Here is a 27634-nt window from a genome sequence, read left to right on the forward strand (position 1 = left end):
TTAAAATATATCTTAAGTTGTTTGTTTGATAACATTTATTTTTAAAAATATAAGTCTGGATTGCTATGAACTTCCCTCTTAGTAATGCTTCTTGTGCATCTCACAGGTTTTGATATGTTTTTCCATCTTCCTTTGTCTTCAGAATTTTTAATATTTTTTTCTTTTGATTTATTTGGCCCATTAACAAGCAATGGCCTGAGGAACTGTGGTGTTCCTCTCTGCCCATCTGGAAATGGGACTTTGCCTGAGCCATGAAAGCTTGTATCCAGCTCCCCAGCCATGTGCATCCAGGGTTGGGGCAATAGCCAGAGTCAGAGTTGCTTAAGACCCCTCGATACACCCTTGGGATCAGGGCAGCAGTGGGGACTATTGTTCCCTCACCCTTTTAGTAACAGGTCCACAAGTCCAGCACAAGGGGATGAGTCTGTCCTGGAGCTGATGAGTCTATATGTGACTGATTATGCCCTTGATCTTAAAGGGAAAGCCCCTTGATCTCCTGGTTCACAAAAACAGTGCCCTTATTTCTCCTTCATTTTGCAATAACCCTTCCCTACACTGCTGAACATCTAGTAGGTTTGGGGCACAGGCATTCTGCTGGACCAAGTTGGGTTTGCAAGGCAACTATCCCCCAAAGTCAATGCAGTGTAGGGTCTGTGGAATCAGGAGATGGAAATATGCAGGAGTTTCTAACTCCTAGAGCAGTCCAAATATCAGACAATAGCTTAGCTCACAAGATGGCTCATGGCTACTGTTCCCTAGGGTTTTACTGGGAGATAATGTGAGATTCTTTTTCAGAGGCTACTGTGCAAATTTCAGGTAACTTATCTAAATAGGCTGCAAGTCTGTGAGTATTGGGAAACTTGCCAGCTGCTAGGATTGCCAGCATCTGCACTGATAGTTTTCTGGGCTCTTTCTTTCACCTTTACCCCTTGCAAGCAGAAACTCCTCATCCCTCAGCTGTGGAGCCAGGGTGGCAGATTCCAGGATATTTTGTTGCTCTTATTATGCTATTGTCCAAAGTCTTTGAATCTGACAAAGGTTTCCTACATTTTATTGTGTGTCTTGGGTCTTTTTTCTCTCCATATAAACTTTTATCAGATCATAGATATCCACAAAATGGCTTGCTGGTACTTTGAGTACAATTGCATTAAATCCATAGATCAAGTTGAAAAAAAACTGAAATCATGAAAATTTTGAGTTTTACTATTGATTCATGGATATTGCTCCATTTGTTTTATTTCTTTTATCAGGATTTTGTAATTTTTCTCATAGCTCTTGTATATATTGTTTTCTTCATAGGTATTTTTAGGAGTGCTAACATAAATTTTATTATTATTTTTTTTAATTTCAGATTCCATTTGTTCATTGCAGGCATATACAAAGCAGTTAAATTTTCTATGTTAACTTCATATCTTACAATACTGTTATAATCATTCATTAATTCCAGGAGTTTTATTGTCCATTTTTGCAGGTTTTCCATAGATGACAATATTATCTGTGATAAACAGATTTTACTTTTTCCTTTATAATCTGTGTACCTCTTTAAATTTTTTTTCTTATTACATTAGTTAAGATTTCTAATATGATATGAGAAAGAATTAGTAAGAGGCTAGATCCTTACTTTGTTTCTGATCTGAGGAAAAACTGAGTTTCTTATCAGGAATGATATTAGCTGTAGGATTTTTGTAGATATTTGTTATATAATGGAGAAAGTTCCCTTCTCTTTAGTTTCCTAACAGCTTTTTTTATTTTTAATAAATGGGTATTGGATTTTGTCAAATGTGTTCTCTGTTTCTATTGGCATAATCATATGATTTTTCTTTAATAGCCTGTTGAGATGAACCCATTGTCTGGTTTTCAGACACTAAGCCAGAACCAGTCTTGCATACCAGGGATAAATCCTACTTGGTTGTAGTGTATGATTCTTCTTATCCATTGTTGAATTCTATTTGTTAGTATTTTGAGGATTTTTGCATTTGTTTATATCAGTCAGTGGTTTTTCATGTCTTTTTCTGATATTGATTAGGATAGTGCTGACCCTGTGGACTATGGACTGAGTTTGGGGAAGAATTCCCTTGGTTCTAATCTTTCAAAGAGAGAGTGTTTGGTGTGATTTCTTCCTTAAATGTTTGATAGAATTCACAGTGAACACCTCTAGGCTTAGTGCTTCCAGTTTGGGAAAGTTAAGAGTTATTGGTTTAAATTTCTTTAATAGATTTTAGCCTATTTAGATTGTTGATTTCTTTTTTGTGTGGGTTTTGGCAGATTGCATCTTCAAAGGAACTGGTTCATTTCATCTAGGTTATCAAATTTGGCATGAAAGTGTTCATAGCAATTCTTCTAGTGGAACTCATAGTTATGGCCCCTACTTCATTTCTGATATTAATAATGTGTGTGTTTTTTAATTTTTTTTAAATTTTCAGGTATACATGACAGGAGTGTGTGTGGGTGTGTGTAATTTTAATATTTATTTTTAGTTGGACACAATACCTTTATATGTGGTGCTGAGGATCGAACCCAGGACCTCTCATGTCCTAGGCGAGCGTTCTACCACTGAGCCACAATCCCAGCTCAACAGTAGAGTATATTTTGACATATTGTACATACATGGAGTATAACTTATTCTAATTAGGATTCCATTCTTGTGGTTGTACATGATGTGGAGTTTCACTGATCATGTATTCATATATAAACAGGAGAGTTATGGGCTTTTTTCCTCCTTAGCTTAGCTAGAAGTATATCAATTTTCTTTTTTGAAAGAACAAGCTGTTGGCTTCATTACTTTCCTTGATTTATTTCCTATTTCCAATTCTATTGGTTTATGCACTAATTCTTATTTCTTCTGCTCGCTTTGTATTGAATTTGTTCTTACTTTTCTAGTTTCTTTTTGGGGAAACTTAGATTATCAGTTTCTTCTTTTATAATATGTGCATTCAATGGTATAAATTCTCAGCACTGCTTTTCCTGTAGCCCACAAACTTTGGGGGCTTCTCTTGATGAGAAAGCTCTTGTTTTTCTACAGAAGTTTTGTAGCCCGGGGAATTGGGGGGGAACAAACTGTGCAATCTGGGCTTGTGATGTCATAAATCTCAGGATATGTTTGGTTTTTACAACTCTGAGAATGTTACTCCTTAGTTCTATTAAATGGCATGTCTGCCTCAAAATATAAAGCCAAGTCATAAGCCATAGGTGAGAACTTCTGATGTAAGTCGTGCTATTACTATGTATCTTGAATTTCAGATAACATCAGTTGTATACTGCATTGCAGAGTTAATATTTGGGGATTAAAGCTATTGCATAAAAGATAGATATCAAGTGTATAATGAACTACAACTGATACCAGAAGTATCAGTATGTGAGAAAGTAAGAATATATGTAATCTTAACTTTGAATCTATGAAACTAATTTAAATGTATCCTTCTCACAAAATTTCTCAGGATGGGTGGGTGCTAAGAGCCAAGTATATGATGCATGGCATTTTTGGTCGAAAGGTGACGCCAGCTAGCCATTGAGATGATATGATTATGTTAAGATTTGCATTCATATGGATATTGGACTCCTGCTGTTCACCTAGGCCGGCTACGGGACTCCTGGAGAGTTCCCATTGGTTGGGGAAGTACAGTAGGAGGGAGTTCCGGGAGAGGAGCTCTCTCTGCGGTCTGGGAGGACGCCGCGTGGGTGGAAAAAATCTTCCCGGGCGGTACCGGACATTGGCGGCAGTTTCAAAAAATAAACTTTGTTCCTGCTTGAGTGGCTCGTGATTTTGTGCCCAGCCAGACTGCGGCAGGTGGGGATGGGGAACTACCAAAGATCAGAGACTCTTAATCAGTACACAAGTTGATGGATAATAACAATGAGCTTGTCAACTGGTAGTCTTTGGCCCAGTTCAGTTTGTTATAGTGTGGAATGGGGGAGGGGAGCTTATAAGCATATAGTTGGGGAACCTGTATCTTATAAGCACTGAAGCAATGGCAGATATGGTTCCATATCCTGCATGGGCACCAGAAGCCAAGGCTGACCTGGAAATTGGGATTATTGAATCAAATGTTACCTAAATGGGCAAAGTGAATGAGACAACTGGAAGAGGCAGAGACGGCAAGAAATAGAGCTGCTATATATTGAAGGCAGAATGGACAGAAATTCTGAAGATGGAGGACAAGGTTTTAGAAGTCTTTCCCAAGGCTATTTGGGCGTAAGAATGTTTCTAACTAATTTGCAATGTGGGGACTTGTCCTATCATTGAGGCATAATGTGATATACACTCTTATACCTCAGTCTCCACCTTGCTGGACTGAAAGGCATCTGGGAAATATCTTATTGAAAGAACTAAATGCTTAAGTCTATTGATAATGTTACAACATTGATAATGTTGCTTTTGGATCAGAATCTCAGGAGACTCTTGACCACTGGTTATTATCATATACTGAACGACCTTCCGGCTCAGCCTCAATCCAAACCATGGTGTCAAAGATGGCAACATTTATCCATGGGTATGAGAGTTACAGAAAATCCTTCTCCCATTACCCATTTTTCCCTCTATCTTTTATATTGAAGAATATTAAGCTAATAGCAGCATGACAGACGTATTTGAGCTTTTGTGAATGGAGAAGAATGTGGGATTTATGGGCCTAAGGCTTATCTTTACAAAAGGAGACCTTAAGGAGTTTTACAACATATCAGATGGGTACTTATCCTGATCCATATACCTGGGGTTGACTGGTATGTGGGTCTGTTGCCAACTTATGTACAGAGATCTAGGCTTACAGGAGAAAAGAAAGTTCCTTCCTCTGGTCAATCCATTGACAAGTATTTATTGATTACTGTAAGCTCAGGCTGATGCTATAATCAATAAAAAGCAAGGTGTGTTTCCTGCAGAAAAGTTACTTGAGTTCAAATTGGAAAGAATACTAATGCAATAGCTTATGTTGTAAGTAAGCTATAATTAGGAATTGAATCTGTTCAATTATACAGAGCCAAAGATGAATCAGTGAGAATAAAGAAATTTGGAAAGGCTGCTTGAAAAAAATATAAAAGATAGGCACCTCTATCATTGCAAGTTAGCATCAAATCCAAAATGTATGTGTGCTACCAACCACAGTAGGTGCTATTTCTCTTCTTACAGTATTTAATCACACATCTATAAATTATCTTATTGTGACTGTCATAACAGTAGCTAATCTTGGAGTTGACAGAGTCCCAAGTACCTTTCGTATGTTATCTGTGAATTATTTTATAGCATTATTCCCACATTACTAGTGAGATTTCAAAGCTTGAAAAGGTATAGTAAATTGCCTAAGGTCACACAGCTAGTAAAAGTTGAACATTTCAACCCAGAGTTGTTTAACTTTAAAAGCCCTGGCTCGTAACCATAACTCACACTGCCTCATTGGCCTTGATAAGGGTTACTAAATCCACAAAATCACTGATGTCTCTCCTTATAATTCTTCTGACAATGTCTTGAGAATTTGTGCTGCATTTCAATACTTCATTTTCTTCAAAAGTGACATCATATAACCCTGAATTTTCCAGATTACTCAGTATATAGTATGAAATTTTCAAAGCCCAGTTTTCCTTGGGATATTGACCAAGTAAAAGTCATCAAGAAAGACTTTTATTGAAACTCTTAGTTGAATCTCTCTGTGTGTCTGGAGTTTCCTAAGAATCATCTGGCTTTCCACATGCACAAAGCCAGCCTAAAATGTGGAAGGAGAAAACTGATGACATTGTTGGATTTCTGGACATTTCACTTCTGTTAGCCAGTAAATTCTATCATAAGATAGTCATGGCTGTGACACTGACTTGAGACCTCAAGCAGATGACCTAATCATTCTGCGTATCTGTCTCCATCAGTGACATGCTAATAATAATAATGGCTCACGCAAACTCTGAAGTTCTATTTCATCTTCTGATTTTTATCCAAATCGGTTGCTTGAACTATATTAATTCATATCTCATGTAGAAATCTTGTAATCACAAGCCTCACACACTCAATCTAGCTTTTACAAAGCTTTGATTTCCAGATGAAGTTTGCATCTGTTTCTGGGTCACACTCTACTTCTATCCCAAATAGCTATTTTATAAAATGTAATGTTAGACAGACACAGGGTGTGCACAAAAGTGCATGTTTGGCTTTGATTGAGAAAATCTCCTCCTATGTAGAAAGTTAACTTACGTACCTAAAATCAGTGAATAGAAAATTAGGCAAAAAGGCAGTTTTGTGATTTTTTTTTTTTAATATCATCGTGTTCCTATAACATCAATTGCAATCAACAATTTCTCCAAAATGCACACATATTACCTTTAATGCCTTTAAAAGGTTTACATGCATCATACTTAAATATATAATGTGGTTACAGGCTCTGAATTTTTCCTTTAAACTAGCAGCTATATCATGGGTCTGAATGTTCATTAGTATTTGACATTATTCTTCTCCCAAACTAATTTAAAAATATTTATAGAAATCTACTTGTCCTTATATTTAAATCTATATAATTATCAAAATTGTACAATTTGGGGTAAAACCTAAGATGCATCCTATGGACACTTTGTCATGTGACATTTTGCTCAGGAATAGTCCTGGCAATGTGTTGTAAAAATGAAATTAAGCCTTTTGCTCCAGTAGAGAGCTTGCTTGAAACTTAAACTATGTGATTATTACTTATGAACATAGATATAAACAAAACTAGTACTAAAGTCAGGTAAATTTTCTATTTTGGCTCTGATGATAACTACCTGCCACCAATTGCATTGATCTCCAGTGAATCCAGATATTAACAGATCTCCAGTGAATCCAGTGGTGAGAGCCACCATTTGTGAGCTCTGTAGATGCTTTCACATCCATTTATACAACTAGTTTTCACAAATACTTCTCTAGAAGTTCAGATATAGAAACTGCGGTTCAAAGAGATTTGGTAATATATACAAGACCCCATAGCTTGTCCGTGAAGGAGCTGGGACACAAACTGAGATCTGTCTTACCTGTGTTCATTCTCAGCCATCACACTATGCACCCCTTGCTTACAATGAAACACGAGCAACTTGGCCAGTCTTTCAAGAAATGGAAATCTTTCATTGGTTAGCATAAACCATTGTTATTCTTTAACACATTCCTTCTAACCTAGTTCAGTTTTTTTAATTGTCTTTACAAAGTTGCATTTCATCTCTCAATTTCTTGGTCTTATCATTTCTTCTAATTTTTCCACATTATTCTCTTCTTGTTTATCTTTCTCTGTACTCATTCTATGCATACCCAAAAAACCAACAATCAACATGTCATAAGCACCTGTTAATGAGTCCTCATCCCTGTCATCCAGACTCATCCAGATATGGGGAGGAAAGGCCATCCCATAATAGAAGTAGCTGAAAAGGATGGAGGTGACCCTGTACCAGGGCCTAAGGCAGTATTCACAAATTCCTAGTTGGTTTATTGAATCTCATATCTTCAGGAGTAATAATCTTTCTCAGATAAATTATAAAGGGGCTTGAGCTTAAACAAAGCCTTATTTTCCTTTGTATTGCTTCTCACTGATAGAAGTAGAGATGTAATAAATGTATGATATGTTCCTATTCTTGATACATATGCATGTCAATATATAGATGTTATCATATATACCTATAAATATATATTAATATTTCTATATATAAAGTATGTGTGTACACAATATGTTTACATCCTTCTATTTCCAAGGAACATTTTGGTGGGCATGTATATGTTGAGTAATATGAATATCTATATCTGCAAATATGTTTCCAAATAGATTATAAGGTCATTGTGGTAGAGGATAAAAATTGGTAGAGGACCAGAATAGGAACCAGAAATTTAAGGATCAAGATTGAGCTGCTGACCCATGCATGTTATTTGAAAAATATCCTTTCTTAGAATAGAAAGGAAAATTTTTGCCTTATTGGAATCATAGAATTTTGTTATGTCAATTGGGTAAATGACAAGACAGACTTTATAATATACATTTTATGCCAGGGATTTTCAAATTGAGCTCCGAGGTCTCCGAGGAGTTCCCATATCCATGAGAGTTCAATCAGAAAAATAGAACCAGCAGGAGATACTAGGACATTAGTTCTAAGGAGTTGCTTACATGATAGTGGGGGATGCTAGGCAAGTGTGAAGTGTAGAGAGCAGGCCATCAGGAAGGCAGGCTGGGATTCCCAAGCATGAGCTAAAGACACTCTCCACAATGGAATTTCTTCTTCAGAGAAGGTTCACACCTGCTTTTATGGCCTTTGAACTGACTGAATCAGGTCCATTAGAGTATCTAGGATAACCCCTTATATTTAAAGTCAACTAATATTTAACCTACCTTTGAGGAATTTAATCATACCTAAAAAATACCTTTAGGGCAACCACATCGATTAATGTTCAGTTGAATAACTTGGGACTGTCACCTAGCCAAATTGAATACAAAACTGGCCACCATCATCCCCCAAACCCTTTCAAAGAGTCCATAAATCATCTCCTTTCCAACTATGGATGAAGTTAGACTTTTTCTTTTCTTTCTTAAACTAGAATAACATAACACAACAGATTCAACTCATAAGCAGACATGAGAAATGAACTATCATTTTGGAGGCGGAGGGTAGGTACCAGAGATTGAACTTGGGGATACTTAAATACTGAGTCACCTCCCCAGCTCTTTTTAGTTTTTATTTTCAGACAGGCTATCGTTAAATTACCTATGGCCTTGCTAAGTTGCTGAGGCTGGCTTTGAACTTGTGATCCTCCTGCCTCAGCCTCCCAAGTTGAGGCAGGAGGATCAAGTTGTTGGAATTATAGGCATGTACCGCCACATCTAGCAGCTATTGTCTATTAATCAAAATATTAGATTTTTAAAAATTCTTACTGAAAATCATAATTTCAAAAATTTCTAATTTTAAGTCTCTAATATAGTAAGTACAGATGGATTTAATCCTCATAAACAAAATCCCATTAGAATCCTAAATCATTTTGAAGAGTGTAAAGGAGCCTTGATTCTAAAATATGTGAGAACCATTATCTTATACAAATGGAATGATTATATTTCAAACAGCTCATTAGTTCTCTATATATTTGAAATAAATCATTACAGATGTCTTCTATTGCACAGCATAGACAATGCAAAAGCTTGCCCATGCTTTATGAATATGAAAAAGAATCCATTTCCCCTCATGCATTGATTTGAACAAATTATTCAAATAATTACAAGCTCTTTTTGTGTGACCTCCTAATGACTTGATCTGATGCTCTAAAACATCAGGATTTTGTCTATAAATAATTTGAACATCAGTATTTTTATTCTGAAACTTATTTTCTGCAGATTTCAGTAAGTTATTCCTTTTAATTTACTTACACAATGGTCAAAATATTTATTGGAGGGATGATTTTATTCACGTTTTATATTCTAAAAATCAGCTGATGAAATGGATAGCAAAGGAGATTGCCGTGGCTGTCTACCCCAACAGGTGAAAGAGGAACATCCATGTCCCAGTATTCAGGAACCTTTTGATTAACTGAAGAAAAGAAAGTCATGGAAAAACCAGAATCACAAATAAAGCAAAAGTAGCCAAAAGCTGGCACAAAATTGACTTGATGAGAATTAATATAGGCAAAAATTGCATGTCACATTCTGAAACTGGTTGGTGTTATCCTAATGAAAAAAGTAAAGGGAGGATGAGTATAATCTTGAAGGACAGAAGTTGTGAACTTTTTCTACAGAGTCCAGGCTGGTAATGCAGCCTCCTAAACTAGTCCAGCTGTGGTGGAATGGGGGTTGCTTGTGCTCTATCCAAAGTTAGTGGTCAGTAGTAGGCAATGCCCACCCCTTGACTTAAGGAAACGTGTACCCATTATCGCCAGGTTGTTTTGGTTCTGTTTTGCTTGTTTCAACAAAAAATCTGTTTTCATATGAAATCCCCTGATGTTAAATACTACCAGTTAATTGAAAATTGAAGTTGTACATGTTTAGGAAAAAAAGTCTACAGGTCATTACCATTGGGGGATATCTGGTTTAAGAACATTAAATACCATATAAACTAATGGCAAAGGACCAAGAAGTTACTGTCTACTGGAGGGTACTCCAGTTGTTGCTGTGTTTTCAGCTGACTCTGTCCACTCCCCTTCAACACTTTACAGTATAAAGGCACACCATTGTTATTTCATCATTGCTTTCTAAAAATATTTTAGAAATCAAACTCATTGGTGGAGATTTCTTACTATTTCAAATTGTTTAAGTTTGCTCAACATCTATCTAGAGAAAGAGCCAAGCCTCATCTGGGGGAGGGATAAATAAGACCCATCAAACTTGCCTCATTTACTCAATAATTCTGCAGTTGTCCTAACCCATCAGCTTAAGAATTTAAGAAACATTTCAGGCAGGTCTCCTGACCCGAGCACTGTTGAGGTTTTGGACCAGGTGATTCCTTGTTGTAGGAGGCTGTCTTTTGTACTGTAGATGAGTCGGCAGCAACCCTGGCCTCTACCTACTAGATGCTGATGGTACCCCTAAGCCAGTTGTGATGGCCAAAAATTAATGTGAATATCACCACATGTCCCCCAAGGGGCAAAATCGCGTTTTGCTGAGAATGCCTAATATAGGGGAATTTACCTTGAGGCTAGTTCACCTCTTCTCTGGCAGCTTATATTGTCTTCTCCCTCCTAATAGGAGCTGTGATAAATGAAATTTATTCTTATTACACTTTCAGAGATGCCTGCTGCCCTGGGTAACTGCCTGCCATCCATCCCTTTTGACCCCGAGGAACTAGTTTTATGGCTGATCTTTCAAATTACCAACTCCTCTTCATGTTTTCATCATTTGTTCAGTGCTGCTCCTAACCCCTGCTCATTAATCATATGCCAGTGTTCGCATCTGCTTAACCAGCTAAAAGACTTCAAGTTACTTTGCATTCTAATTATTAAAAATTATTTTACCGATTCAGTGATTAATCTAAACCTTTGCTTTTCCAATGACTAAAAGTAATTAAGCCAACTCATCACTGACTTTTCAAAGTGAGCATAAGAATTTTCCCCATAATTTTATCACACATAGGTTTGAAGTATTCAATGACCCCGCTTTTTAAGAAACTCTTTTTTATTAGACATGAACCATTTGTTTTCTCATTCTCTGCAATAGAAATTTTCTTAAAAATGCTACCACTTTCCTTTTCAAAAAATATTCAGCATTTTCTCTTTCGTTACTTGTCACTTGGATTTCTAAGTTTTTATTCATTTTTCTCTCTTCATACATAAATGTTCACATTTTTCCTGAATATTGACAGAAAGGCCAGACAAAATAACACACACAATGAGCCATCTGTCTGTTCTCATTCTAAAAACCAGCTAACTTTTCATTGGGATGTGTTTTAACTCGCTAAGATTTTAACGTTTTCACTAATTTCTGCATTTGTTTAGTTTAGATAAACATAGTCCATTTAAATTGCCCCCCCTTAATCAAGAGGACACTTTTATATCTTTAGCCAAATCATTTTTAAATGTATAATAGTCAAGGACCCTGAGCAGACAGACAATTGAATACCTGTGGAAAAAAAATCTCCGACCCAAGAAATGATCTTGTCTCTAATTCTCTTGATGAGGGAAATGAGATGTATGTTTTTTTTTTAAATAATCTTTTAGAAAGGAAAAAAGTAGTTTCCTTTTATTATAATGAGTAAATTGATTGAACTAGATATGAGTGAGTTAAGAAGCTATTCCCCTTCTGTAAAGGCAAAGGTGACATCAGAATGCAGCAGACACTACTGTCACTGTGATCAGGCAAATATCTGGTCCTTCAAAAGTCATTATTTTTAAAATGAAAATGCTACATACAATTTACTTTTCTCACCTCGAACATGCTCCCAAATGCCTCCAAGCTAATAAGTATACCTGATTTCTTTTTAGTATTTGTTTGAACAAAATTTCATCATATGGTGCGAGTTGTCTGGTTTTATATGCAAGCCATTTCTGTTGAATGTTTTTCATGCAAGAAGTGGGATGTGGCCTATATATTAATAGAATACAGGGCTTGTTTGCTGTGTGTGTGTGAGAGAGAAAGGGGTGGGGAGAGTGGATATTGCTAGAGAACCAAGGAGTAAGATAAAATATTAATTTTACATATAGAAATTTGGGATAAGAACAGACTTTTCCAGCATGTAGAAGACCCCGAGGGAGACCTCAAATCTACAGATTTCAGAAACTTAAACCCCAAGCAGGATAAACTGGAAGAAATCTACACTGACATGTCAAAATTAAAATCTTAAAAAATTGAAGATAAAAAAATTTTTGAAACCTGTCATAAACAATGACAGCATATCTGTAGAGGAAGAATAATTCAGAAAACACTCCTCTTATCAAAAGTCATGGAGATCACAAGAAAATATTTAAGTGCTTAAAAACAAGAGCTGGGGCAGTAGCTCAGTGACAGCACTCGCCTCACATGTGTGAGGCACTGAGTTTGATCCTTAGCATCATAAAAATAAACAAATAAAATAAAGTCATCCTGTCCATCAACAAATACAAAAACTTTTTTAAAAAAGTGTGTGTGGGGGGGAACCTTCCAACCAAGAATACTACTACTGGTGAAATAATGAAGAAACTGTGATATACTCAGAAGGAAAACTAGAAGAATCTCCCTAAAAGAATAATGAAGGGAAGTTCAACATAAAAAAATAAAAGAAATAATCTTGAAGCATCAGGAAGGAAGGAATAATACAATAAGAAAAAAATATAGGCAAGTACAATTGGCTTTCTTAAACTTTCTAAATTATGCTTCACTATCAAAGCAAAAATTGACTATCTGATATGCTTCTAAATAGATGTAAAGGAAATATTTAAGAAAATCATAAATTGGAAGAGTAAAGAGGTCAGTTTTCTGCATTTCACTCAAACTGGTAAAATGATGAAAGTGGGTAAATTGTAAAGAGTTATGCATATATAACTCAATACCCAAAGTAACCACTAAAAAAGTAACACAAAATGATTCAAAACCCAAAAAGATAAAATGTAATTCTTTAAACTTTTTTTTTTAATAACTATAGGGAAGTGAGGAAAAAAGAACAACAAAAAAAGTAAATCGAAAAATAAAATGGTAATCTCAATCCCTAACATGGCAATAATTATATTAAATATAAATGCTTAAATAGGTTTATTAAAAGACTTGATGGCTGGAGCACCACCATACAGCCCACCTTCTTCCCCTAACTATAGGCCCCCTGGCCAGTGGGGCTCACAGGGGATGCCAAGGAGCAGTTTGGAAAACAGCGACTTAAGGAATAAAATTTTAACAATTTATTTGAAAAGACATGGAACACCAGTGGAATCCAGGGAGAGAAAAGGGACTTGTATTCTTTATTTTCAGAGCAAAAAAAATATATATATATTAGTAGAGACAGCACAACAAGTGAAGCAACATACTCCAATCAAAACTTATCAAACATTCCTAAGATCAGCAGAGTATTCATTTTTTTTCTAGTGCCATGGAACAAATACCAGCATAAAATATATTCTGGGCTACAAACAAACCCAAAGAATTAAAATTGTGCAGTGTTTTCCTGATGACAATGAAATCAAACAGTAGCAGAAAGATAATGGAAAACTTTCCAAACATTTGAAAACGGCGATACACATCAAAATAACCCATAACCATAAGGTGAATTTTAGAAACACATTGAATAAAAGTGAAAATATAACACATCAGAATTTGTAGAACATAGCTAAAGCAGTACTGAGATGGAAATTTATATCACTAGATACCTCAGAAAAGGGGAAACCTCCCACTTCAGGAACATAGAAAAAAAGCCAAACAATCCCAAAGCAGCCATAAATAACAGAAAAACCATCATTATATCAACTAATGTAGAAAAATCAGTTTATATAATTACCCATTCATATTTTTTTATACCTAGGAAAACTATTTTATAATGATCAAGTAAAATTCAATTGTGTACGTATATCACATTTTCTTTATCCATTTATTTATTGAGGGATACCTAAACTGGTTCCCTAACTTGGCTATTGTGGATGGTGCTTCTATAAATGTTGGTATGCATGTATCACTATAGTATGCTGATTTTAGCTCTTTGGGATAAATACCAAGGAATAGAATAGCTGGGTCATACAGTCAGTCCATTTTCATCTCAAAGAATTTCCATACTCCTTTACTGCTTTCCAAAGTAGCTGTACTAATTTGCAGGTCAACAGTGTATGAGTGTATCTTTTCCCTGACATCCTCATTAACATTTATTATTTGGGGTTGGTTTTTTTTATTGTTGTTGTTATTGTTTTGTTTTGATTGACATTCTAACTGGAGTGAGATAAAATCTCAGTGTAGTTTTGATTTGCATTTCCATGATTGCCAAAAATATTAAACAATTTTTATATTTTTTTGGCTGTTTGCATTTCTTCATTTGAGAAATGTCTGTTTAGTTCATTTGCCCATTTATTGTTTTTGTGTGTGTATTAAGTTTTTTTAAAAAATAAATTTATATTCTGAATGTTAAACTCCTATAGGAGGAGTACCTGGCAAAAATTTTCTCCCATTCTGTAGGCTGTTTACGATCTTTTTTTTTTTTTTTTCCTTTGTGGTGCTGGGGATTGAACCCAAGGCCTTCTGCATGTGAGGCAAGCCCTCTACCAACTGATCAATATCCCCAACTCAGCTGACTACACTCTTAATTATTTCCTTTACTGTGCGGAACCTTTTTAATTTCAAGCCATTCCATTTATTCTTAGATTTTTTTTAAAAGAGAGAGAGAGAATTTTATTATTTATCTTTTAGTTTTCGGCAGACACAACATCTTTGTTTGTATGTGGTACTGAGGATCGAACCCGGGCCACACGCATGCCAGGCGAGTGCGCTACCGCATGAGCCACATCCCCAGCCCTATTCTTAGATTTATTTATTGAGCTTTTTATGTTCTTATTTATGAAATTGGTGCCTGTGCGCCAACATAATGGAATGTTGACTCTTGTCAGCAGTTTGGATGTTTCTGATTTAATTCCTAGGTCTTTGATCCACTTTAAGTTGAGTTTTGTGCAGGGATAGGGATAGAGATCTAGTTTCATTGTTTCACATATGAATATCTAGTTTTCCCAGCACCATTTATTAAAAAAGTTTGTATTTTCTCTAGTGTATATTTTTGGCACCTTTGTAAAAAGAATCAGATGACTATGTGGATTTGTCTCTACTATTTATTATGCTGGTCTTCATATCTGTTTTAATGTCAATATCATGCTGCTTTGTTACTCTAGTTCTGTAGTATAATTTGAGATCATGTGTTGTGATATCACCAGCTTCAGTTATTATTCTGGGTCTTTTTTAACTTTCCACACCAATTTTGGGACCATTTTTCCAAGTTCTGTGAAGAATGTCATTGGAGGACACATTGAATCTGTGTACTGCTTTTGGTAACATGGCCATTTTGACAACATTAATTTTTTCTATCCAAAAACATGAAAAGTCTCCTGAGGCCTTCAATTTCTTTCTTCCAGGTTCTATAATTTCCATTCTGAAGGTCTTTCACTACCTTTGATAGACTTGTTCCCAAGTAAAATTTTTTAGGTTATTGTGGATAGAATTATTTTTTCTCAGCAGATTCATTATTGGAGTACAGAAAAGCTATTGGGTTTTGTATGCTGACCTCATATCCTGCTACTTTGCTGAATTCTATGCTCTAGTAGTCTTCTGGTTGAGTTTTTTTGGGTTTTAGATATAGAAGCATGTAATCAGCAATCAGATAATTTGGCTGCTTCTTCTATTTGTATTCCTCTATTTTTTTCCCCTCTTGGATGTTTTCTCTAGCCAAAACTTTCAGCACCATAATTGAATAGGAGTAGTGAGATAGGACATCCTTATCTTGATCCTGATTTTAAAGAAAATGCTTTCATTTTCTTCCATTCTGGTAAATGGATGGAACTACAGAACATCATGCTAAGTGAAATAAGCCAGACCCAAAGAGTTTTGTGTCATATGCAGATGGTAGAAATAAGAAAATTTCTTTTGGGGGAAAAATGCTCTCATGTAAAAAGGGAGAACAGAGTAGTAGAAGGGAGGAGAGAATGGAAATTGTGGCAACCACAGAAAGAGATTGACCAAACTATGCTATAGGTATGTATAAACATGTCATAATGAGTTCCACTTTTGTGTATAACTATAATGCACCCAATTAAAAATAAATTAATAAAAGATTAATAAAGTACAGGAAGGGTGTTGAGAGAGGGAAGAGAGGGAATAATAGTGGAAATTGAAGTGGAACAGATTATAAGCATTTATGACTGTCAAAATGAACCACAAAATAATATATAACTATAATGAACAATTTATTTAAAAAAAAAAGAGAAAGAAAGCAAAAAAATCTCTAGAAGTATGAGGGATTTTACTCAAATTTATTATAAGAATAAGGCATGTGTATTATTGACTCTCATCACTCTTATTTAATATAATCTTGAAAGTTCTGATTGTGTAACGGGGCAAGAAAATAGAAATAAAAGGCATTTTTTCAGAAAAGAAGAAATAAGGCCATCCTTATTGATGATGACCTGATTATCTATGTAGAAAATACCCACATATACATGTATATATATTTGTAAATTATTTGTATGTGGGGGGATGTCAATGTGTGTATGTATTCCTAGAACTAATAAAGAAGTTCACCACAGTTGTGAAATATAAGATCACAAAATCAAATCTATTAACAAAGGAACATTAGTACACCAAATAAAACATGTTTGTAGGATTTCTATGCTGAAAACTACATATGCAGATGAAAGAAATAAAAAGGACCTAAATGATAAAAATGTGTACCATGTTCATGGAATGAAAGATTTAACAAGATGTCATTTATTCCCAAGTTGATAAATGTATTTACTACAATTACTATCAAAATCAAGGAAGATATTGTGTAGATACAGACATGATTACTACACAATTAAACTGAAAATGCAAGTAATTTGGAATACCAAAAAATTTTTTTTTGAAAAATAATAAAATAGAAGGAATCCTTCTACTTCAAGACTTATATAACTATAATAATCAGGATTATTCATATTTATGGAGAAGTAGACAATAGAAAAATTAGAGAATCCAAAAATAGGTCAAAATTATAAAAATTAATGGAGAAAGTATGGCTGTACATGTGATACTAATGCAATTGGACATCCAAATAAACAACTATGTAAACCATGACCTAAACTTTATACTTCTTAAAACAGTTAACTCAAAATGAATAACAGACTTAATTTTTTAAGTAAAAACATCTTAAAGAGAGCATAGGAGAAATCTCCAAGATCTAGAGATAGGCAAAGGGTTCTTAGACTTAATACCAAAACCACAGTTCATAAACTGAAAAATTGATTAAAACCGTTTTAGAAACTTGATTTTTAAAAAATCTTTTGTGTCAACATACCTTATATACAAACAGATATGACAAATCATGTTATAAAGGTATATTAAGAATTGAAATGAAAAAAAAGAGCTCATGTACAATGGCATAATTTGGTGTGAACATACTTTGTATACAGAGTTATGAAAAATTGTGCTGTGAATGGATAATTATGTAATGTATTCCACTATTGTCATGTATGTAAGAAATAAATAAATTTTTAAAAAATCAGAAAAAAAAAAATCGTTTGCTCTTTGAAGTTCCCTGTTAAGAACATGAAAAGACAAGTTAAACTGAGAATTATTTGCAGACCCTATACAGCCAAGCATGGTGGCACAGCAACTCAGGAGGATGAGGCAGGAGGATCACAAGTTCAAAGCCAACCTCTGCAACCTAGCAAGGCCCTAAACAACTTAGTAAAGCCTGCCTCAAAATTAAAAAATAAAAAGGGCTGGGGATATAGCTCAGTGGTTAAGTACATTTGAGTTCAATTCCTGGTACCAAAAGAAAAAAAATATTCTAGAATACATAAATTCAAAAATTTTTTAAAAAGCCCAAAAAGCAAATAATCCAGCTACAACATAGCTAAAAGACATTCAAATACATTTAACTAAATAAGGTGTATAACACGGAAATAAGCACATGAAAGTTCAAAATCATTAGCCATTAGAAAGATGCAATTTAAAACCTTCAAGAGACATCACCACATATCCAATTAGAACAACTAAAATAAAAAGTAGGACACCACCCAATTAGTAAGGATGTAAAAAGACTAGGTGCTTCACAACTACTGGCAGGAATGTTAAATGTTACAGTCACTGTGGAAAGCAGTTCAGTGTCTTTATTTATTTATTTTTTAATGCTAAACACTTTAGGGTTTTTTTTTTTTTAAATACTAAAACACTTAAAAAAAAAAAAAAACCCTAAACATCAAATACTATATAATTCAGGAATTAAACTTCTGTACATTTAGTTCAGAGTAATGAAGATTTGTTTTTACACAAAACTGTGCAGATGTTTATAGCAACTTTATTCACTTTAAAAAAAAAACACCTTTGTTGAGGTGATTCACATATATTTCACCAATTTAAGTGACAGTCTAGAACAAAGTGCTTAATAATTCTTAAAAGCACTAAAAATTTTACACATCTCATAGAAAATAATTAGTCTTAAATTTCTGAAGTCCATTCTTGCTGTGTTGCTTCTAGTTTGTTCACAGACAACGTTATTCATAGTGTTATAGGCCAGGCTGTATGGACAATGACTTCATTTTACCCTGAGATTCCACGTCATATAAGAAATGCTTCTCCCACGGGAACAGCCCGCCTCTGTACCTATCAATAGTTGCTTAGCATAGCATGTTTGGCAACACAAAATGGCAATTCTTATACAATGTAAAATTGTTCTCTTTGGTTCCCATTTTTCTTGGGCAGTGCACCCTGTCAGAGATTGATTATCTAGATGTTAGTAACCATTCTTTAACTTGTACACAACTAGGGTCATTTTGACCCACTTCCCTTCTGCTTATGATTATGGAAAGTCCCATGGGAAATACTGAATATACCCAGAATGAAAATATGATTATGGGCATTGCATTGCCTTGCTGACTGCTCAATTCAGCGTCTGTATCCCTGCTTGCTTGCAGCTACATCAACCCGGATGTGGTTCTGCAGTTTTGCCTTTAAATGCTTTGAAACACTCAGACTTGGGGGCCACTCCTTGCAGAGACAGTTATGGGTCCGGCAGGGAGCAGTTGCCAGTCAGCTAAATAAAGACTCTCAAATTCAGACAAAATGGACTTGGTATGTTTTCTGAGTGGTCTGCCCCATAATGAATCTGGAACCCATAAACAAATCAGAAAACGATCCAGATGTCTTTAAAGGTGAATGGTTAAGTAAACTGTGTTTTAAGTACCAGCTACTTTCTAGAAAGTCATGTTTACTTATGTATATTTTTCATTCTTTTGTCTCCATTTTCTCTCCTGTTAAAAAAAGTAACAATAATAATAATTATTATGTCATCTATCAAGGTCATTGGAATTGAATGAGCCATAGTATTCAGAGTATTCTAACACATTCCTGGCACAAAGTGCTCAGTAGAGTTATAGAAATCACCACCAGTAAAATTGGCATAACTTATAGAAAATAATTAGTCTTCAGCTTATGAAGTTCATCCTGGTTGTGTGGTATTGGTCATAGGCAACAGGAAAAAGGCTCTGTCAGCAATTTCTGCTTTAATAAGCAAGTTGGGGCAGCAAGAATACAAAAGCTTTAAAAAAAAAAAAAAACACTTTCCACCAGGCATTCCTGAGTTTTAAACAATGAGAAATGCAAACACTTACAAAATGCTAGATTTACTTAAGTGCAGAAGAGTTGCTGAATAGAAATGGGAAAGGTGGGAAGTGCAGTCTTTCAATGTCATTCACTGAGGAATTCCAGCAGCCCCCCAACCCCATAAAGGATTACCCATCTTAAAAAAAAAAAAAGCTGAGCCCAGCATTTCTTAGCTATTATTTGTTACTGGGATTTTAATTAGTGATACACTAGCATTTGATTCCATCTTCATGGTACAGATAGTTTGCACAAGCCCACTAATATTGGTAATTTCTAGGTAGTGTGGAAAATGAGCAATGGAAGGTTCCTGGACTTTGTACCTACTGGTCATCAAACAGCCCAAGGATGTACTTGTCCCAGAATCCCATGTGCTCAGCATGACAGGGAACAGCTCTAAATGACCTCCAGTTACCTCTTGGTGCTAATATTCGGCAATTAGCTGAATCTGTGATTCTAGATCACCTTTGTTCCAAGAAAACCAGAGGATTCTGAGAGAAGGAACGGGGGCTCAAAAACACTCCTTTTTTAGCAGATGGAGATCTGTGAAAGGTCAATTTTTTTTCTTTAACTTTTAAACGTTTTATTTTTAAAAAAATATTGATGCAATGATCTAGCAATGAAATCTCACCATAAGTTCTATAAGTGATGGTATTTTCTGAAAATAATTTGAAATCTTAACAAGGTGTCGGTGGGGGTCAAAAGCTGACATTGATCACAAATGAGCAAAAAGACTACATAGCTCTACTTATCCATCTGCTCTGCTCTTAAGCTTTGCATGAATTTAAGAGTTAGTTTCACTTACGGAAGCAGATTGAATTGATCAGAGAGACCCAAGCATATACATATAACCACATGTCTAAACTTCATTTCCTCTTACTATAGATGAAGTACATACTTGTTGAATGAAATGAAATACAAAGACAAAAGGATCTGAAGAGACCTGGAACAACCCAGAAGCCATATGGGGAATACCTTGAAAAAATTATTTAAAGCTCTCCTTTGCAGATCATCCATTGGACGAGGGGCAAGAATCAACGCTCACCAGGCATCTCTCCTTGAGAGAGTACCATAAGGTCATGTGGGCTTTTGTTGTTATGTTTTTGCCCAACACAGATCAGAGGGAGTCTACTGCCTCTTAGCCTAGTTAACACCACCAGGTGGAGGGATTCTTTACAGATGTGATGACCTTAGTGACCACTTTATGACACAGAAGCAGTTAAGCAAAATTCACTTGAAATTTCAAAATGGAGTTAACTAGTCACATTTGTTTTTAAATTTCTTAAGAATTCTAGCCTGTCCCAAATATTAGGCAAATTTCATGTTCTTAGAAATTCCTAGCTTGTATCTTACAACCATGGCTATTCAGATTTTAGATGTTATGGGTGTTTCTTCCTTTTTATAGTGTTTTCTTTTTCCATGTTTCTTCTTAGTAGTCTGATCCAATCCACAAGTACCTATAAAGTTCACAATTACCCTAGCAACCAGATCAAGATTTTAGGTTAAAAAAAAAAATTCATGAAGTTAGGTATTATGTTCATTTATTTTCACATCTTTTTATTCACAGGTTTGATCATTTTCCTCTTTTGTTACCCTCAAAATAAGCTTGTCACTTGTTATACCTTCTTTTTTATTTATGGACCCACCAATAACTTATCCATCAATAAAATCACAAGCTTATGATACCCCAATTAGTTGTACAGGCAACCCAATAAAAGAATTATAGGAGAATCATAGCTATCAATAAACCCCTAAATAATCCTGATTTTTTTGTATATTTGAAGCATTCGTATAACCTATAAGTATAAAATATTGGTCCCACTTTTCTTATTTTGTATAATCCAACAGTAATCAGTAAGAACGATGACTACCGCAAAATGAGACTTCTGAAACTTTGAGAGTGAATTCATCAGCAACACACACACATAAAAGTCACTGCAGAGAGTTTATTCTTTCTTAAGTGCCCTTGAAACCCAGCAACGGAATTATATTCCAGACCCCCAAAGAGAGCGATAAGGTTATAATTATCTCACACTTAATTACATGCATTGCAAAAGGTAAATGGACAAAGTCATTGTTGTATGGTGCATGGAGGGGGAAAAAATCACTTTTAATTTGGGTATTGCTGGCTCATTGATCCGTAGAAAGTAGAAATTAATGCAAGGGCCACATGTAACAGTGGCACTGCTGTGAAAATGCACAGCCAAGCCCAAGAACACTGCCTCACTGTTCTGGGACTGGGCCCCACACTCACAGACTTGGTATTCTTCTCCTTCACTGCTGGGCTGAGTGAGGCCGCTTATTTCCCCCTTTTCTTTCATTGGTTACAGTTATTTCTTTCCAGTGTCTCTTCTCTGCGTTTCGGTGGGAGTATTAGCTTCAGGCCTTGACTTGACATAATCAGACAAAATGTCATAGAAAAGAATTTTTTTACCCTTACAGGACAAGAGAAACGCTGCCGCTTTGAACCACTGTGTTCTGTGGCCTCTGATGGCGCCTGCGCCGTAGGGACGCTCGCCTTGCTGGGGTAAGTAAAAGCACCCTGGAGAATAATCGCCTCTTACGATCATTGATGCCAAGTTCCAAATCGGGCCCAGAATATAACTATTTTACTTTATATAGCTTTCAAAATTTCATTGAGCTGGATACGAGATCCACATTACTTTTCTAACCGAATGTTGTGTTTTTTTCTTCAATTGATTTCATTATGATAACCTGGTGGCAAATGCTGCTTCTTTACCCAACAGAGCATGCAGCTTAAATGCACTTGAACATGCTTTAGGATAAATTACATATCCTGCATTCATCCAGTGCTGCCCAAGGAAACAGATGGAGTTGGCACCTTGTTCTTAAAAGCAGAAAGGAACCACAGCTTTGAGGGAGAGAATGAGATTGCTATATGGCTCCTAATTTCATCTGGATAAACTCTGAAACTGGCACATTTCCGTGGGAATAGGTGGGAACTTTGGCTTTCCTTAGAGTTCAAGGGAGGAAACTGTTGCATAGAGAAAAATGTGTTTGGGGTTTTTGTTTTGTTTTGTTTGTTTGTTTTGGGGTATTAGCTACTCCTTTTAGAGAAAGCTTCATGCATGCATGGCAGGCAGATCTAGGACAGACATGTTTGCTGCTAAAGTATTCTTTTGAGCACACTGATAAGGCTGGGGTACCAACATTTCCAACTACAAGATGAAAGGTAAGTTTTAAAAAAAAAAAAAAATCACTGAACAACCAGTTGTTCAGCCTACAGGAATGCACATACATGCTGGACTCTGTTTCTCCTATGAATTTGCTGCACAACTTAGTGTTCTAAGGGAGCCAGAGGGGAATTGAAACAGCATGAGGGGATGGGGGGAGCTTGGCATCCTATAATGACCCTGGCACCGTGTCCCTTTCTTCTCCCACGGCCTCTTCTGTATTTCCAGATCTTGCAAACATACAGTAGAGAGTACCAGGAGTGTTATTCCATTAAGCCATTAATCAGGCGGATTGCAGATGTTGTTTTCTTTCTAGATGTTACTAAAATTACTCTTAATAACACCTACTGGGTTAGTCATTTCTTTGCCATTGATGACTTTTAAAAAAACATATCAAATAATTCATTTCTTCAACTTGACTTATATGGACTTCAATCTACCTTGGAGGGTCCAGGGTCTCCCCTCAGGTTTTCACCAAGCATTTTCTGAAGGAGTGTCACAGGCTAACCTTACACATGGGTGGGTTAATAGGCCCTTCAAGGAAAAGGTTGAAACTCATATGCTGAGTTTGCAATCAAATCATATTCCCCTTATGCTAAAAGAAGGGTGTAATCTTTTAAGACATGTGGTGCTAATAAATCCATTCAAAGGAGGCTGCTGTTCTCAAGCTTTGAAGAAAGGAAGGAAGGAAGAAAGCTCAGTCTAGCTGCCTGGCTTGTAGACGGTGAAGTCCAGACCTAGAGAAATGACATCTCGGTTACTGAGAAAAAACAACCCTGGAACCCAGAGCTCATGATCGGTTCTCCTACCTGGTCATTCTCCAAACAAGCTCTGACATATCAGACTTGAGTGAACTAACCCAAGTTGGATTTCTGAGATTGGTTCTTCCCCCAGCATTACTTTTCTAAAAGTAAAGCTTACCCAGATGTTATTACAGTTTGGTTTGAACCTAAGGACAGGTATCTTGATTGGTTGAATATTACTAATATCTCCTTTATCAGTAATATTTTTAATTTTTCTTCTAAAATGTTGAAGCTTCTAGAGCTGTTTGACCTCACTTGTAGTTCTCCATAAAACACACTTTTGTTAAGAGTTTGAGCAAATGACTATAGATGACAACAGTGGTGTGGCTTAGCAGAGAAAACATGGGCATGGAAATCACACTTGGATTTGAAACACAGTTCTACTGTCTAGCCATTGTGTGACCTTGGGCAAGTGACTCAGCCTCTCAAATTCTCAGAAAAAAACACCAACAACAATGCAATGACTGGCTCATCAGAGATGCCGTTAATAATTATTAATACTGTTCATTAAAACCAGAGAAGGGGGGATGTTAAATGCTCTGGCATTTTAAAATGTTATAGAATATTTCAATGTCTAGAGGAAAGAGGGCCCTAATTTTCTGTTTTTTTCTATTGGGGTCCCTGACTGCTGTGGCAATGCAGGAAGCTTTGCAGATAGAAGCCTGCAAATAACCTCAGTTATTTGGGAGCAGGCACTTTTATCTCTTAGGCAAAGATTTTTCAGGCTGCTCTGGTAGTGTGGTACAGTATCACTTTGAATGCACCAGGTTAAACGGTGCTGGAACGCAATTATACACTATTTCTTTGCTTCACCTCCTAATTCAATGAAACTTCCAGATTCCTGCCTCATGGCTTGATGGTGAAATTGTCACACAAATGCCACCCTATCTTCTCTCTACCTACTCAAGTGCAAAGTGGATCAGGGGTTTTCAAAATGTGGCTCCTGGGCCCAGGTATATGAGAATAAGTCCGCAGCTTGTAAGAAACACAAGTCTCACGCCTTACCCTCAGAAATGGAGGCAGAAACTCTGGGGATAACTCAGGAATCTGTTTTTAATGAGGCTCCAGGTGATTCTGATGGTCCCCAGAGTTAGAAGACAACAACTTGGAGAAGCTTCCAGCTGCTTTATGAGTTGCAATATTTCTTGGAAGGACAGGTGCAGAGACAGCATTCAAATTGATCTTAGGTAGGACAGAGATGACTTTAGGTGACATCAAATAGCTGAATCACCAAGTGAAAGTTTTCTCTCTGAGTTATCATTTAATCCTTAATTCTCTTGTTGGTGTTACTAGATCTGTGGTACCTTGCTGACCATTACTAATCTCCTTTTACAACAGAGCAGGATGCAAATACAGTGTCCTAACAGAGCAGCAAAACCTTACTAGAAATTAGTGATATTTTACTAGAATTCTTTTTATGGCACATTAAAGGGTGGATTTAAAGCTTCCTGTGTGAATGTTGACACTTTTTAAAGTAAAAAGTTTAAATAATACAGTTCAACATGTGAGTAACATGGGGGTGAATGCTTTTAGGGAAATATTGATAGGCTAGAGAGAACCTGGTTACATCAGCAATTTATTTCCATTTGTTCCTCTGGTTAGCCATACTACTTATCCCCCAGTTTTCTCATATTTCAAATGGAGACACTGATAACATTGTAGAAATTGTTTGATGGCCTATGTATGAAAAATGCCTGCCCGTCCTCAGAAGGTGGTCGGTACTTGCTACTTTGTCCCTCCAGCCTTATTTTGAAACCAATTTGCTGTATTTCTGAATAGCATTTCTCTCTGGGCTTCAAGTTCCTTATTTGTAATGGGACAATAAAGGACACTTGATGATCTGAAAGGCCCCTTCCTGCTCCGAACTAACCTATATTTATGCACATATATTTTGTATGTGTGTTACATATACAATAAATTCTGCATTCCCTACCTTTATGTAAGTATGGCTCAGGAATACATAGCTTTATTCCCCTGACATAAAACTTGAGTTCTTGAGAATAATATTGAAAGTAGATAGCTATGTTTGAAAAATAAAAAGCCAAGACATGAGGAATGTGGGAGCTGATATACATTTCAGAGCTCAAAGGTAATTTCATTGTATTTTATTATCATCTGTCAAACTTAAAGCAATACTGAGACTAGAAAATAGATTGTCACAGAGGTTTCTGAGGACAATGGTTTCCAAGAGTTGGTGTAAATATATTCAGAGAGACTTGTTCCTACTTAATAACCCGCATTTTCCTTCTGAATTGCTGATGTGTTAGCTTATAGCATTTGAAAGGCAGTTTGTCCTTTGCTGTCAAAGTGAACTTGATGGAATAATAGAAAAATCTGAAAAATTCAATCAGATCTTGTTGCTTCTCAAGGGAATGTCTTGACTCTTTCTTTTTTCCTCCTTAAATAAAATATAGCATCTTTGGTCTTGGAAACAACACTAACCAAGTTTAACAGTGTGGGGTCTAGCTGGCAGATCCATGTTGAGTTTTCTCTGTTAGCATCCCAAGGCGTGGCAATGAGGAGGGTTTGGTGTCCTTGGAAAGGTGAAGCAGTACCTAAGGGGTCACCACAAGATGGCGCTGTTATGAAATCAGAGGTTGTTATGAAATCCTCAGTTAATTTATTGCTTAACAACACACATGTCAATCGGAAGACCTGAAAGTAAGAAAAAGTGGTGAAACTCGCTTCTTAATCAGAAAAACAAATAGCCTGCATTGTCTCTTCCATAACAGTTAAAGAGTCCCAGAAGCTGGATCCTTTCAAATCTTAGCAATTCTGATGAAACAGCCCCCGTGGGGCTATTCGACTTGATTCAGCAGGCATCTAATTGAAAATTACTATGTAAGACACTTGCCATCATACGACAGTGGTTCAGATTTCTATCTCCTTCAGTTCCAGTCTCTTTATCTATAAGCAAAGAATAAAGTGTGCCTTCCTCACAAGATTTAACTGAGAGTCAGAGGATGTTAAAACATCTAGTATTCACTGAGTACTCACCACCTGCCAGGTGCCGATCCAGGAACTTTATCTGCATAGGATCATTAAAGGCTCAATAAATCCCTGAGGTATTGCACAGTCTCCTTGTTAGAGGCATGGGAACAGACCCCAAGAGAACTTAACTAATGAGCCAGACATGACATGGTAGAAAGAAGTAGAGCCCAAACTGGGACCCGGGAAGTCTGGCTCCACATGCCTCCACTTTAAGGCTTAAAAAAAAAAAATTGGCATAGTTCTCAGCCTTTCATGAGTTGACTCGTGTGGAATTGCAGATGTTTGACCATATTTGACTTAAAAAATACGGATTTTGTGTGGTGCTGCCTAATAAGCATTAAATATGTGTAATAGTAGTAACAGCTCCTGTTACTAACTACAGTAACATTTATTCTTGAGCCTCATTAACAAAAGGAATGCAGGTGGAATTATTATGTAAAGATCACCAGTGTGGCCATCAGGAACTGATTAAAATCTAGATCTGTTTCCCTTATGTATCAGTCTTTTCCAGTTCTAAGAGTCAGTGGTAGAGCAGATCTTTTTTTTTTTTTTTTTTTTGGTCCAGTTCATCTTGGACTAATAAGTACTTCTGTCAAGAATAAGGAGTTCATAGTTATCTCATACACAACTTACATACAAATTTGACTCTATGCAAATCTGTGCATAACCTGCTCAACACAGAGCATTTACTGATCAATAATTGGATACCATTGAAAAGTGTTTCCGTTTCTAAGCACGTTTTCAATTTCTGTACTTGTTATAAGCCAGAAATAAGTAGTTCAGGAACTGACACTGGTTTATTGACTATATTTTAAGTAGTATTAGAAGTCTCTACATAAATAGATTCCTAAAGAAAAGGGGATGTATATATATATGTGTCTGTGTTCCATTCCCTTTAAAAATGTATTATCTTTGGAGATTAGAAACAAATATTTAAAAAAAAAATTCTTAAAAG

At 36.0% G+C, this 27634-nt stretch overlaps 1 protein-coding gene across 1 annotated transcript in view; it reads left to right on the forward strand.

Annotated features, from left to right (window-relative positions):
• Atp10b (ATPase phospholipid transporting 10B (putative)) overlaps positions 1–27634 on the forward strand; it is a 319009-nt gene that overhangs the window by 51129 nt on the left and 240246 nt on the right. Inside the window, exon 2 of the mRNA XM_048816074.1 lies at positions 22134–22218. The gene's annotated coding sequence lies outside the window, so the exon portion shown is untranslated. The remainder of the gene's footprint in view (positions 1–22133; positions 22219–27634) is intronic.

This window comes from Marmota marmota, unplaced genomic scaffold, assembly GCF_001458135.2.
Source record: "Marmota marmota marmota unplaced genomic scaffold, marMar, whole genome shotgun sequence".
NCBI classification, from domain to species: Eukaryota; Metazoa; Chordata; class Mammalia; order Rodentia; family Sciuridae; genus Marmota; species Marmota marmota.